This window comes from Sander vitreus, chromosome 8, assembly GCF_031162955.1.
Source record: "Sander vitreus isolate 19-12246 chromosome 8, sanVit1, whole genome shotgun sequence".
Classification (NCBI taxonomy): Eukaryota; Metazoa; Chordata; class Actinopteri; order Perciformes; family Percidae; genus Sander; species Sander vitreus.
Genome location: NC_135862.1, coordinates 26,358,631 through 26,372,358, shown reverse-complemented (window position 1 = coordinate 26,372,358; position 13,728 = coordinate 26,358,631). Strand labels below are relative to the sequence as shown.

The window sequence follows — 13,728 nt, the reverse complement described above, 5'->3', positions numbered from 1 at the left end:
GTCAGGTAAACATACCTTCATGTACAAGCAAGCTCACCGACATGATAAAAAAAAACATGATGAAAAACTATTTTATCGGCTTTCGTCTACAGAAAAGCTTAAGCTTAAACACTTTAAAGGGAAGGGAGACCAACGCCTGACCTAGGGGATTTTCAACAAAGGAAGGGACGGAAAACCGTTAATTCCTTTCAGCAGGCCCACCATTAGGAATTATGAACGGGACAGATTTTCTAAATCATGGGAGTCGGGTGTATTTTTTGAAACCCCATTGGTGACAGGCCTTCCCTTTAGACTGAATAGTGTAAAACAAAGAATTGCCTTTCTGGGTGTTCTACAATGAACAGGCAGTTCTGTTTCCCATGTTTGCTGTTTGGCAGCACCACCGACAAGATCTGGACTAATGCACGATATTGCGACAACAATATTGAAAACAACTTTCCCTGTGCGTTTGCCGAGCACAAAAAGTTGGTGGTCCACATTCAGAGCCAGATTGCTCTGAAAAGATAAGGCCACAACAGAATTGACCTGACTTTAGATAACAACGGCAGCTGAGTGTTAGCATCCACAAGCAAAAAGTCTCAGGATGCTGTATGTTTCCTTGATAAACAGGAGCTAGCTTGCCGTGGGAATTCTCCTAGCCACTGGGATCGAGGCAGAGGGACGGTGTGATGTCATAGCCAGCTAATTCTTCTTTTCATTTGTGGTCTGATCACCATACAACCAATCTGGGGACTAGAAATATGTTTTAAAATCTGGTTAGACAAAAGCAAAAATCACAAAACTGAAGATTTGAGACAAAAGTATCACAGACATTTGAAATAAACTTGGCACAAAAAGTAAGGAAATTTGTGTTTGGTAGATTATTTCTCTGTGGTAACAATGCTTTTTGGCAATAAATCTTATACTGTTGGAAAGCCAGTTTAGTTCCCTTTCAAATGGTGCCCCATTTGTAAGGAACATGCATTTGTGGGATGAGCAGCAGCGCTGAGTATGTGGGCTGCGCCCATGAAAAATTTGCCAAATCTTCTCTGCCAATGCCAAACAGCTTATTCGGCCATTGAAGAAACAACATATTGGCAATTTAACAATTTATTCATTTCACAAACACAGCCACAACAGCCTGGCACCTCCTCCTCATGCTGGTCACCAGCCTGGTCACACACTGCTGTGGGATGGCATCCCATTCTTCAACTAGCATTTGTCGCAAGTCAGCCAACGTGGTTGTTTTGGTCACTCTGGCACGAACAGCACGCCCAAGCTGATCCCACAAGTGTTCAATGGGGTTGAGGTCAGGACTGCTGGCAGGCCATTCCATCCTCTCCACTCCCACATTCTGGAGGTAGTCTCTGATAAACCCCACCCTGTGAGGGCGAGCGTTGTCATCTTGGAGGATAGAGTTCGGTACCAGACTGTGGAGATATGGGATTGCCACTGAGTGCTGCTGCTCATCCCACAAATGCATGTTCCTTACAAACGGGGCACCATTTGAAAAAGAACTAAACGGGCTTTCCAATGGTATAAGATTTATTGCCAAAAAGCATTGTTACCACAGAGAAATAATCTACCAAACACAGATTTCCTTACTTTTTGTGCTAAGTTTATATAATGTATATGCAGATAAGCCACATATCTAAGACATATAACTCCCTAGCTTTACCTACTCTTTGGGAGAGTGGAGAAATCGCTTAAACAGCTGTCAGAAATAAGGGATTTTAACAACAAACTGAAAACAAGAGGAAGGGAATTCTGATTAAATGCTAGTTCTACGCATTGAAAATGAAGTCACATGAAGAATCAATATACCATTTCTCCCACTGGTCCTCCCACTTCTCTACATCAGCAGGGTCCATCACCAGTAACAACAGCATGGACTGGGTGGGGAAGAGGGGCTCAGCAGCCTCTCTGGACGGAGCTAAATTTGGAGTTCTCTCTGTGTCCAAATGTCGTAAGATAACTGGAGTCTGTCCTAGGTCTACACCATTTCTTCTGAGCCTGTCTCGGTTTTGGGGTCAGGTTAAACCAGTACTGCAGCTACAGCTGGTCTTGGGTCTACTGAAGCAGAAGACCAGGGTCTAGAGAAGAGATAGTGCTGAGTATCCGGGGGCAGCAGACCTGGGATAATTGAAGAGGTGGTCCTGGGTCTACTGCAGCAAAGACCTGGGTCTATTGAAGAGGTAGTCCTGGGTCTACTGGTGCAGCGGTCTGGGGTCTACTGAAGTAGCGTTCCTGGGTCTATTGAAGAGGTGGCTCTGGGTCTACTGGATCAAAGGTCCTGGGTCTATTGAAAAGGTGGTCTTGGGTATACTAAAGAAGTGATCCTGGATCTGTTAGTGAGGCAGACCACTACTGAAGAAATGGCCCTTGGTTTGTATGTTGTGGTCTGTAGATGAAAGAACTCTTTCTTTCTCTGTGTTGCTGGTCTCAGCACAGTAAGCCAATAGCATGCTTCTCTGTCAGAGAAATCCAGTGAATGCCCTTGCTGCCCTCCTTTCTCTCTCTTGCTCTTCTCTCTCTCTGTTTCCAGGATAGGAACAGCTGCTAGTCTGATCGATCAGAGAGCCATTAACAGCCACTTCCACAAAACAACTCTGCATATCTCTCTCTCTCTCTCTCTCTCTCTCAATTCAATTCTGCTTTATTGGCATGAACAAAGAAAACATGTTGCCAAAGCAGTTTACAGAAAATGCATATATAGTACATATCACATTAAATACATACAGTAGGTGTCACATAGATTCTATACTGCACTGATAGTTATACAACACACTACATTACAAAACAATTACGTAACACAATATATTACTTAACAGTTTTGTACAATATAATTACTGTACAATCCTAAACCAATCTGTAATGTTGGGATCTTATAGTGGTGAGTCCCTCAGGTTGTGGCAGGCAGATACATACAGGTGCTGGTCATATAATTAGAATATCACGAAAAAGTTGATTTATGTCAGTAATTCCATTCAAAAAGTGAAATTTGTATATTATATTCATTCATCACACACAGTGATATATTTCAAATGTTCATTTCTTTTAATTGTGATGATTATAACTGACAACTAATGAAAATCCCAAATTCAGTATCTCCGAAAATTAGAATATTACTTAAGACCAATACAAAAAAGAATTTTTAGAAATGTTGGCCAACTGAAAAGTATGAAGATAAAAAGTATGAGCATGTACAGCACTCAATACTTAGTTGGGGCTCCTTTTGCCTGAATTACTGCAGCAATGTGGCGTGGCATGGCATGGAGTCGATCAGTCTGTGGCACTGCTCAGGTGTGAGAGCCCAGGTTGCTCTGATAGTGGCCTTCAGCTCTTCTGCATTGTTGGGTCTGGTGCATCGCATCATCCTCTTCACAATACCCCATAGATTTTCTATAGGGTTAAGGTCAGGCGAGTTTACTGGCCAATTAAGAACAGGGATACCATGGTCCTTAAACCAGGTACTGGTAGCTTTGGCACTGTGTGCAGGTGCCAAGTCCTGTTGGACCTTTTGTGTCTTGCCCTCCTTGTGCAAGATGTCATCTTTTGGACAGCTGTTAAGTCAGCAGTCTTCCCCATGATTGTGTAGCCTACAGAACTAGACTGAGGGACCATTTAAAGGCCTTTGCAGGTGTTTTGAGTTAATTAGCTGATTAGAGTGTGGCACCAGGTGTCTTCAATATTGAACCTTGTCACAATATTCTAATTTTCTGAGATACTGAATTTGGGGTTTTCATTAGTTGTCAGTTATAATCATCAAAATTAAAAGAAATAAACACTTAAAATATATATGTCTGTGTGGAATGAATGTATACATTATACAAGTTTCACTTTTTGAATGGAATTACTGAAATAAATCAATTTTTTCATGATATTCTAATTATATGACCAGCACCTGTATTTAGCTGCCAGTGGAGCTGCTGTCCCTTCTCCTAGTTTTCTACTTTAATCAAAGTGGTTAGACCATTTCAACTACACAAGAGCTAGCTACCTTGCGTGTGGCAGTAGCTCAGTCCATAGGGAGTTGGGGTGTGGAAGCGGCGGGTCACCGGTTCAAGTTCCAGTACAGACCAAAGTACAGAGTGTGGATTGGTAGCTGGAGAGATGCCAGCTCGCCTCTTAAGCAAGGCACCATACCCCCCCAACCACTCAGGGTGCTGGTCCATCACTGACAGCCCACTCACTCTGACATCTCTCCATGTGTGCAGGAATAGGTCCTGACCATGTGTATGTAGTGATTTCTAGCAAACAGAGTGTAAATTGTAATTTCCCCACTGGGGATCAATGAACAGTATAAAAATTATTGTAAATTACCTGTTGTAATGTTATAATAATGTTATGTTGTAATTACTATTGCGTTCACGTTCTCTCTCGTCTCTTTTTTTTTTTTTTTCCCAAGCTCGTTAAAAATTCTCAATATGAGTACCTGAGTACCACTAGGGAAAGCCAATGGACCACAATAATTGAGGGAGTAATTATTCTAAACTGTCACAACTGTCTAGGGTAGTTTAATAATAATACAAGTTTAATAAAATAATATTATCATCACTGTAAGATGACTTTACTCTTAAAATGAATGCTCAGACTACCTGGCTACAATGAGTTACATGAAGCTATTGTTATACAGCAGATACATTTTCCATTTCAGAGAAGGTAGTGATTACCTTAATGGGATCTTTGGCATTGGGAGGAGGATGCAAGTTTCTCATAACCATGTTATGGTCAGCTCTCTATCTCCGCCCTGCTTTGGATGTCTTTTTCCCGTGTGTCTGTGTTTGTTTGTGTTTTGTCTGTGTTTTTCCGTTTGGAGTGCTGGAGGCGTGGTCTGGAGGAAAGTAGGTCAAGGGGCGTGGCCGCTTCAACCATGCACTGCCGATCTTCACAGCTGCAGCTAATCATCCAGATTCAACAGAGTAGTATTTAAACACGGGCTAATCATTCCCTCAGCGCCCGTTCGTTATTTACAATCCATGTGGTAACTTGGCTCTAAGTCCCAGAAGTACTTTAGTTTTACCTTTGTTCTCTGTGCTTATACTTACCCTGTGTCTCTCTTTAGTTCCCGCTCTGACCTGCTGCTTCCTGCGCGCTCCCAGCCTCACCGTCCAGCCTCAGTCTCCACCTTGGGAAAACCACCAGTGTACTCATCTCTGCCTGTCTCCCTCGTGTCCCGAAACCACCTGGACTCTTCCCTGTCGGCTCGCCTCTATCTCGGACCAGCCAGGAGTTTTCTCCGCCCTGACATAATCAACTGTTACTCTGAGTACACCTTGTTTAATTAAACCTTTTAAAACTTCTCTAAAAAATCAGTTCAACTTTATTTATATAGCACGTTTAAAAACAACCATAGTTGACCAAAGTGCTTAACAAGTTGTCTGTGTGATATCTCTGCGTTCTGGGTCAGAACTAGCCCCTAACAAACCGAGCTAGTGGCTGTTACACCCTTCTCAGGCAGTCGGATAGGTTTGGTAGGTGTTCCTATTAATCCTTTAGGTGAGTAGAAACTAGTGTTCCATGCCTTTTTCTGTTTTTTTTAAAAAAGATTGTTTTGGGGCATTTCAGCCTTTAATAGAACGGGTAAATATGAAAGGGGGATGACATGCAGGAAATCATCTCAGGTCAGACTCGAACCTTGTACCTTCTGCGTCAATGTTTTTGCACCTCCATAGTGTGCCTGCTCTACCAACTGAGCAAACCCAGTCAGTGTTTCCCTGCCTTTTGACTCATATAAAGCTCTGCCACCTTCTTAGATTTAGATGTATAGCTGGGACATTTGTTTCCACAGTCCACATACATACACACACCCACATACAAATAAAATCAGTACACAATCTCAAATGCATTTACCATCCCAGTGTCAGCAAGGCAGATTGTTGAGAGCTGCTATGCAGTGGGTACAAAACTGCAAGATGAGCTCTTCTCCATTTGAGAGTCCTGTATCTTTGGCCAGATGGAAGTAAAGTGAAATGTTTGAGGGGGTGATCAGTGCCATTTGCTATTGTAAGTGCTAGGCTTGTGAGGGTAATTAAACCTTTTAAAACTGCTCTACGTTGTCTGTGTGATATTGCTGCGTTCTGGGTCAGAACTAGCCCCTAACAGAACGAATTGGCCATGGACCCTGCAGAGATTTCACACGAAGACGGCATCTTTCGTGCCATTAAAAATCAAGGAGCTTTGTTAGAGCAGCACGACGAGTTAATTCACAAATTACTCGAGACCAATCAGCAATTGTTTATTCAAGTGATTCAGCTGTCTGCTCAAATTGCTACTCTGTCTCTTCACAGTGCACCCAGTGTTCCACCTCTCTCCACTCCTCCCTCTCAGTCTGCTTCCTCAGCCATGGACTCTGCTTCATTCACCCGGGAACCCCCAGTGACACCACCTGAGCCATTCTCTGGAGAATTGAACAAATGCAGAGGTTTCCTGCTCCAATGTGCAATGTGGACTCATTTTTCAACAGAAGCTGTTGTCGTTTCATCTAAGGTACATTACGCACTGGGGTTACTCAGGGGAAAGGCACTAGTGTGGGCAGAAGCTATGTGCTCCAGTCAACACCTCACCAGTTTAACCTTTTCTGATTTTATTTTTTTTCCGCATGGTTGAACTGTTTTTGATCACCCAGATTATGTCGGAAACGCCTCCAAGAGACTGTTGGACCTCAGACAGGGTACTGATTGAGTGGCTGAGTACTCAATTGAGTTTTGGACATTAGCAGCTGATTCCAAATGGAATGATGAAAAACTACAGGGAGTTTTTGTGTACGGGTTGAACCCTTCAGTTAAAGATGAGCTTGCTCTTCGCGATGAACCCAGTAACCTGCACAGTCTTGTTTCTCTAGCCATTAAGATCAACAGGCTCCGGGAGAGGAGCGGACACATGTTCCGGTTCAGGCGTCCAAGGTACCAAAGTCCTGTTCCTCATCTCCCCGTCGAGAGCTCTCGGCAGCACCGGTCCCCACTACAAGGGATGAGGAGAAACCCATGCAATTGGGTCGTGCTCGGTTACCCCCAGCTGAATGCTTGTGCCGCCGACGGGCAGGTGAGTGCCTGTACTGTGGAAACTCCTATTACCTCGCTAGTTGTCCTGTACGCCCAAAAGAAGAGGCTCGTGAGTGGGTACACTAGCGAGCCCAGTTCCTGAAGTTGAACCCACATCCCCTCGTTTATCTCTCCCTGCAACTCTCCAATTTGGTTCACTACCATTGTCAGCCCTTATTGATTCAGGGGCAGAGGATAATTTCATTGATTCTAATCTGGTTAAGCAGGCTAACATTCCCCTCGAATCACTCCCATCCCCATCAATGTGGCGACCATTGACAGTCAGTTACTGGCAAAGGTAACTCAACAAACAGTCCCAATAACTCTTGTTCTTTCCAGTAACCACCAAGAGGTTGTTATCTTCAAGGTTGTGGCAGCATCGTTCTCTCCTCAGTCTCGGTTTTCCCTGGCTCAGGTTACACAATCCTCAAATAGACTGGCAACACAAGACTATAAACAGTTGGAGCAGTTTCTGTCATTCATATGTCTCGGTTCAGCTATTCCTCCCAAAACTGTAACCCCAACTGCATCTGTAAAACTGCTTGATTTGTCATTGGTCCCCAAAGAATATCTGGATTTAGCTGAAGTATTTAGCAAGGAAAATGCTTTCTTTGCCACCTCACAGACCCAATTATTGTGCTATTGAGTTTCCAGGAGCCCCGTTGCCTTCAAACTGACTCTACAACCTGTCCAGACTTGAAAGAGGCGATGGAGAAATATCGGTGATTCACTGGCTGCAGGTATTATTCGCCCATCAACATCTCCTGTGGGGGCAGGTTTCTTTGTGGACAAGACACTACGCCCCTGCATTGATTTTCAGACTGAACAATATTACAGTGAAAAATAAATAACCATTGCCACTCAAACTCTGCTTTTGAACCCCTTCAGGGCGCCACGGTTTTCTCAAAACTGGACCTGCGCAATGCCTACCACCTCATCAGGATTCGGCAAGGGGATGAGTGGAAAACGGCCTTTAATACACCGCTTGGACACTTCAAATACCTGGTAATGCCGTTCGGACTTACAAATGCACCAGCTGTATTCCAATCGATGGCGAATGATGTTTTGAGAGACATGTTAAATCGTTTTGTGTTCGTCTACCTGGACGACATTTGGATTCTTTTCTAAGTCCCTTGAGGAACATGTCTCCCATGTCCGTCTAGTCCTTAAATGCCTCTTGGAGAACAAGCTTTCTGTAAAAGTGGAAAAATGTGAATTCCATCGTGAGTCAGTTCCTTTCCTGGGGTTCATCACAGAGAAGGGACAGGTTTCTGCAGATCCTGAAAAAATTAAAGCGGTAACTGAATGGCCCATACCTCAGACTCGCAAACAGTTGCAACGTTTCCTGGGTTTTGCCAATTTTTACAGGAGATTTATCCAGGGTTTTAGTCGGGTAGTAGCTCGCCTAACCAAACTCACTTCCCCTAAAGTCCCATTTGTGTGGTCTCCTGAAGAAGACAAGCCATGAGTACCCTGAAAGAACGGTTTTCCACCTCCCCAGTGCTCATTCACCCAGACACATCATTGCCTTTTATTGTGGATGTGTCAGATTTAGGTGTTGGAGCTGTTGTCTCTCAATGCTCCCCCATGGACCAAAAGCTCCATCCTTGTGCCTTTTTCTCAAATTGTCACCAGCAGAGAGACACTACAATATGGGGAACCAGGAGTTGATGGCATTGGAGGAATGGAGACATTGGCTGGATGGGGTGGAGCAGCCTTTTGTGGTTTGGACCACCCACAAAAACCTGGCTTTTATCCAGTCATCTAAAAGACTAAACTCCCACCAAGCCAGATGGTCCATCTTCTTCAGCAGGTTTAACTTTACTCTTACTAACTGTCCTTCTCCCACCAGTTCTCAGTCTCTGACGAGTCCAGTGAGTCTGAGTCCATCCTGCCATCTACCTGCGTCATGGCCGCAGTCCGTTGGCCCAAGAATCCGACCCTGGACCAGCAGATGGACCACCTGGCCAGCTCTGTCTTCGCTGCGTGGCGGCTCAGCATCCATCTTCTTGGGCGAAACGCCTTCCCTGGATCGAGTATGCCCTTAATTCTGTGCCACCGGCCTATCCCCCTTTAAGGCGTCACTGGGGTATGAACCTCCTGTTTCCTGATCAAGAGTTTGCTATCCCCTCAGTTCAGGAGAACTTACCTCGCTGTCATCAGGTTTGGCGCGATGCCCGTGAGGCGTTGCTCAGGACCGGAGCATAACAAGAGTTCGGCAGATCGGCGCAGGATCCCAGCTCCCCAGTACCAACCTGGACAACAGGTGTGGCTTTCCTCCAAGAACATTCCCCTGCGGATCGAATCACGGAAGTTGGCGCCTCGGTTTCTGGGTCCATTGATTTGATTATCAATCCCTCTGCTGAGCGGCTAAAGTTGCCGCGGACTATGAGGCGTCATCCCACCGTCCTTGTGTCGCAATTGAAACCTGTCCAGTCCTCTGTGCCCGCCTGTGGATCCTCCACCTCCTGTACGCATGATTGATGACCGCCCAGCCTACACTGTCCAACAGCTTTTGGATGTTCAGCAACAGGGTAAGAGGCTCCAGTATCTTGTCAACTGGGAGGGTTATGGACCAGAGGATCCCCGGGAGTTTTATTTTGGATCCGCAACTAGTGACAGACTTCCATCAAGCTCACCCTGACAAGCCAAGGCCTAGAGGGACGCCGGGAGGTGTCTGTTGAGGGTGGGTCCTGTTATGGTCAGCTCTCTGTCCGCCCTGCTTTGGATGTTTTGTTTTTTTTTCCTCCGTTTGGAGTGCTGGAGGTGTGGTCTGGAGAAAAGTAGATCAAGGGGCATGGCCGCTTCAACCATGCACTGCCGATCTTCACAGCTGCAGCTAATCATCCAGATTCAATCCAGCAGTATTTAAACCCGGGCTGCTCATCCCCTCAGCGCCAGTTCGTTATTTACAACCCATGTGGTAACTTGGCTCCAAGTCCCAGAAGTACTCTAGTTTTGTCTTTGTTCTCTGTGCTTATACTTGCCTTGTCTCTTAGTTCCCGCTCTGACCTGCTGCTTCCTCTGCTGTGCCTGCGCGCTCCCAGCCTCACCGTCCAGCCTCAGTCTCCACCTTGGGAAAACTGCCAGTGTACTCATCTCTGCCTGTCTCCCTTGTGTCCAGAAACCACCTGGACTCTTCCCAATCGGCTCGCCTCTATCTCAGACCAGCCAGGAGTTTTCCCCGCCCTGACATAATCAACTGTTACGGAGTACACGTTGTTTAATTAAACCTTTTAAAACTTCTCTACGTTGTCTGTGTGATCTCTGCATTCTGGGTCAGAACTAGCCCTTAACAAACCAAGGGTGTAACAGCTAGTGGCAAGTCTCAGGCAGGCGGATAGGTTTGGTGTTCCTATTAATCCTTTGGGGGGGTAGAAACTAGTGTTCCCTGCGTGGTTTCTTTTTTGGGGGGCATTTCAGCCTTTTAATGGAAAGAACAGAAATTATGAGAGGGGGATGACATGCAGGAAATCGTCTCAGGTCAGACTCGAACCCTGGACCTTCTGCATCGAGGTATGCACCTCAATATTTGTGCGCCTGCTCTACCAACTGAGTGTTCCCTGCCTTGACTTGTATAAAGCTCTGCCACCTTCTTAGATTTAGATGGGATATTTGTTTCCACAGGCAACACATACATATAGCCACATACAAATAAAATCAGTACACAATCTCAAATGCATTTACATCCCAGAGTCGGCAAGGCAGATTGAGAGCTGCTATGCAGTGGGTACAAAACTGCTAAGATGAGCTCTTCTCTATTTGAGAGTCCTGTATCTTTGGCCAGATGGAAGTAGGTGGAGTAGTTGTGAGGGCTCTGAGGTTCCAATCTAAGAGATTGGCAGATGATTTTGGAGGCAGTGCGTGTGATGCTTTAAGTGGTTTTTTTTGGTTGGCAAAAGTTACCATTTTGAAGAAGCAGGGGGAACAGTACAGCTGGATGGGTTGGATTATGCTTTTGTAAAGTAACAGGTGTAGAGGTTGGGGGCAAAAGACAGATTATGACATGGAGTCTTTGCTTGGATTGTTTATGGGTGTCACTGATGTGTTCATCAGAAACTTGTGCATTTACTTCCAGGCAATGAACTTGCTGTTCTCATTTTGATTGGCACCCTCTCTAAGATACATGAAATAATGACCTTCTGGTAAGGTAACATCAACATCTCGGGCTACAGCATTTGTAAATTAATTCAAAAACAGATACTTGATGTAAGTGTATCAATTATGCATCATGGAAATAAAGGTGATATATTGTATCAATAGATGTGATTTGTCCCTATTTCCCCAGAAACTACCTTTTTCAAGTAAGTTTTTGCACAGCCATGGAAAGCTTTTATTTATGTATGGGGCTGAAAAAACCCCCAATGTGATTAAGATAGTCTATGATGAATGGGTTTCGAATGATGGTTGAGCGTCATCTGCAGACTCCACACAGATAGTTGTAGTGCGGGTTTAAGCATGGACCACACAGCACCACCAGTAACTTTTTTTTTTTACGATTATTTTTTGGGCTTTAACTTCATTTATTATTTACAGTAAATCCTAAGAGGAATTTAACAGACATTTATCGTTGATGCTTTTTTACATGTCAGACTGATAAGATACTACACACAGATTCTCAGATTCAGGAGGAAGGGAACGGCTCCGTAGCCCCTTTGCATCCTGGGTGGAGATGTGGCGGGTCTCATAATTTCCCTGTTCTTTCCAGGTTAGTCGCTAGTAAAAACACTGAATGTGGTCAAAATAATGTCAGTATAACATATGAATGCTTTCCTGTATTTTATCCAGGATGTAAATTGTAGTTAATAGTTATTTAGAGAAACAGAGTAACATGGTCGGAATGCTACAACTATAGCTGCACAACCTAGCTTCACTTACAGAACGTGTGTATCACATGTGCGTTATATTGTCCTATTTAAAGTCATCTTTGTGATTTTATTTCTTAAAGCCATGTCATGGTAAATGCTGTTTTAGCAAGTGTGTGTTTGAAATACTGTTTACATGTACAGACAGTTTCCTTGTGGTTTTCATGTCTCTAGTTTACCCTGTGATTGTTTGGAACTCGTTTTTGCTCTGCCAGTTTCTGGACACCTTTTGTTGTAGTTTTCTTGTTAATAAATTCTCAACTCTGAACTGAACTGCATTTGGGTCCAAGCCTCGCTACTTACCTCTCTAACATATCATGACAGTAGGATCTGACAACAGACAAAGGAAACACAGAGACTAAATACACAAGTAAATGAGGGTTAACAAGGGACAGGTGACACAAGGGCTGGGAAACAGGTGAAAGACATCAGACAATCACAAAGGTGGGAAAACCAAAAGACAAGAAGTAAAACAAGACAACACAAGGGATAACAGAGAACCGTCAACATAAAACAGGAAACAAAACATGAAACCAACAACACAGAAACTTGACACAGGGACTAGATGTGACAGAAACACCATCTACTCTGACATACTTTCAGCTAGAAACTCCATTCGAACTTTAAAATGTTACACATCTTATGTACATTCTGGGTGTTAATTAACTTCCAAATTCCATTAAAAACTTTTAAAAGTTTCAACCTTTTTTTTCTCAGATGTTTACATTAGTGTGCAGGGAATGACTTGACTTTAGAGTGGAGAGGAGCTTTAACAAATTCTGTTTTAAAAAAAACATTTCCACTCTTCATACATGAAGTTTGTCAAAATGAAGAAACATTTGTGCGAGCCACAGTATTATGGACGCAAACAGACTTGCACATATGGCTCTGTGAGCTTGTGAGACTTTTCAAAATAAAAGCTCCCAACAGTCACTGTATGTTAACAGGAAACTAGGGATGGGCCCGATTTTCTCAGACTAAAAGGACCAGAAATAACTATCTTAACATGGAACTCAGGACAAGGCCGTTCTTTTTAAATAAAAGCCCCATAGAGTAACTGTATCTTAACAGAAAGCTAAGGGATGAACCTAGTTTTTCCAAAATAAATGTTTATAGCTCATCTCTTGTCAGGGTTTAGATCTTATTTAATGTGTTACTCTTATCCCTACAAAGACAATTAAAGGAAACTTCGTCTAGACTCATTCAAGTTCTAAATCTCCCATTTGAACTTCTTTCCTTGCTCTCCATTTTTTTTGCATCCTTCATCCCTTTCTAACCTTCCCAATATAATACTGCTTCAGCTGCTTTATCATGCATTATCAACTCATACTCCATTCTAACCAACATGTTCCACATATTTCATACATGAGTTGTCTACAACTTTCAAATCCCATTGATACCTTTTAAAAATATTCAATACAGCTAATTTAGATTTAGTACTTTGACCCACCCATTTCCCACTTTTCCAACAATCCATACTAGTTAAACTTCTTCTTACACATTCAAGCCAGCAATCCAGTGTAGCGCCAGCCTTTCAGCATCCAGCATTCACACTGTACTTTCTTCAGAAATTGCATTCTCTATAGTTTAAACATGTTTTCCTTCTTGAAAGCTTTGATTTAAGAATGGCTCCATCTGGCTAAATCCCTTGCTGTGAAACCAAATACATTTTAATACATTAATGTGTTATTCAGGAACTTATAATGTAGAATAAACAGAAAGCACAGCATAAACTCCCATTTCAACCAAAATTCCTTCAGCAATTTTAATGAAAATAAACTCTTTTTGTACAATAAAAAACAAATAAATATCCAGTTAGACAGACCTCTGGGCCTGCAGAG

General features: G+C 43.5%; 1 long non-coding RNA gene across 1 annotated transcript; it reads left to right on the top strand.

The window, feature by feature from the left end:
- Window positions 1–6,421: 6,421 nt before the first annotated feature.
- LOC144522530 (uncharacterized) lies at window positions 6,422–10,262 on the top strand. Its single transcript, XR_013502411.1, has 4 exons — window positions 6,422–6,468; window positions 6,824–7,023; window positions 7,677–7,762; window positions 7,911–10,262. It is a non-coding gene; the product is annotated as an uncharacterized LOC144522530 (long non-coding RNA).
- Window positions 10,263–13,728: the final 3,466 nt, after the last annotated feature.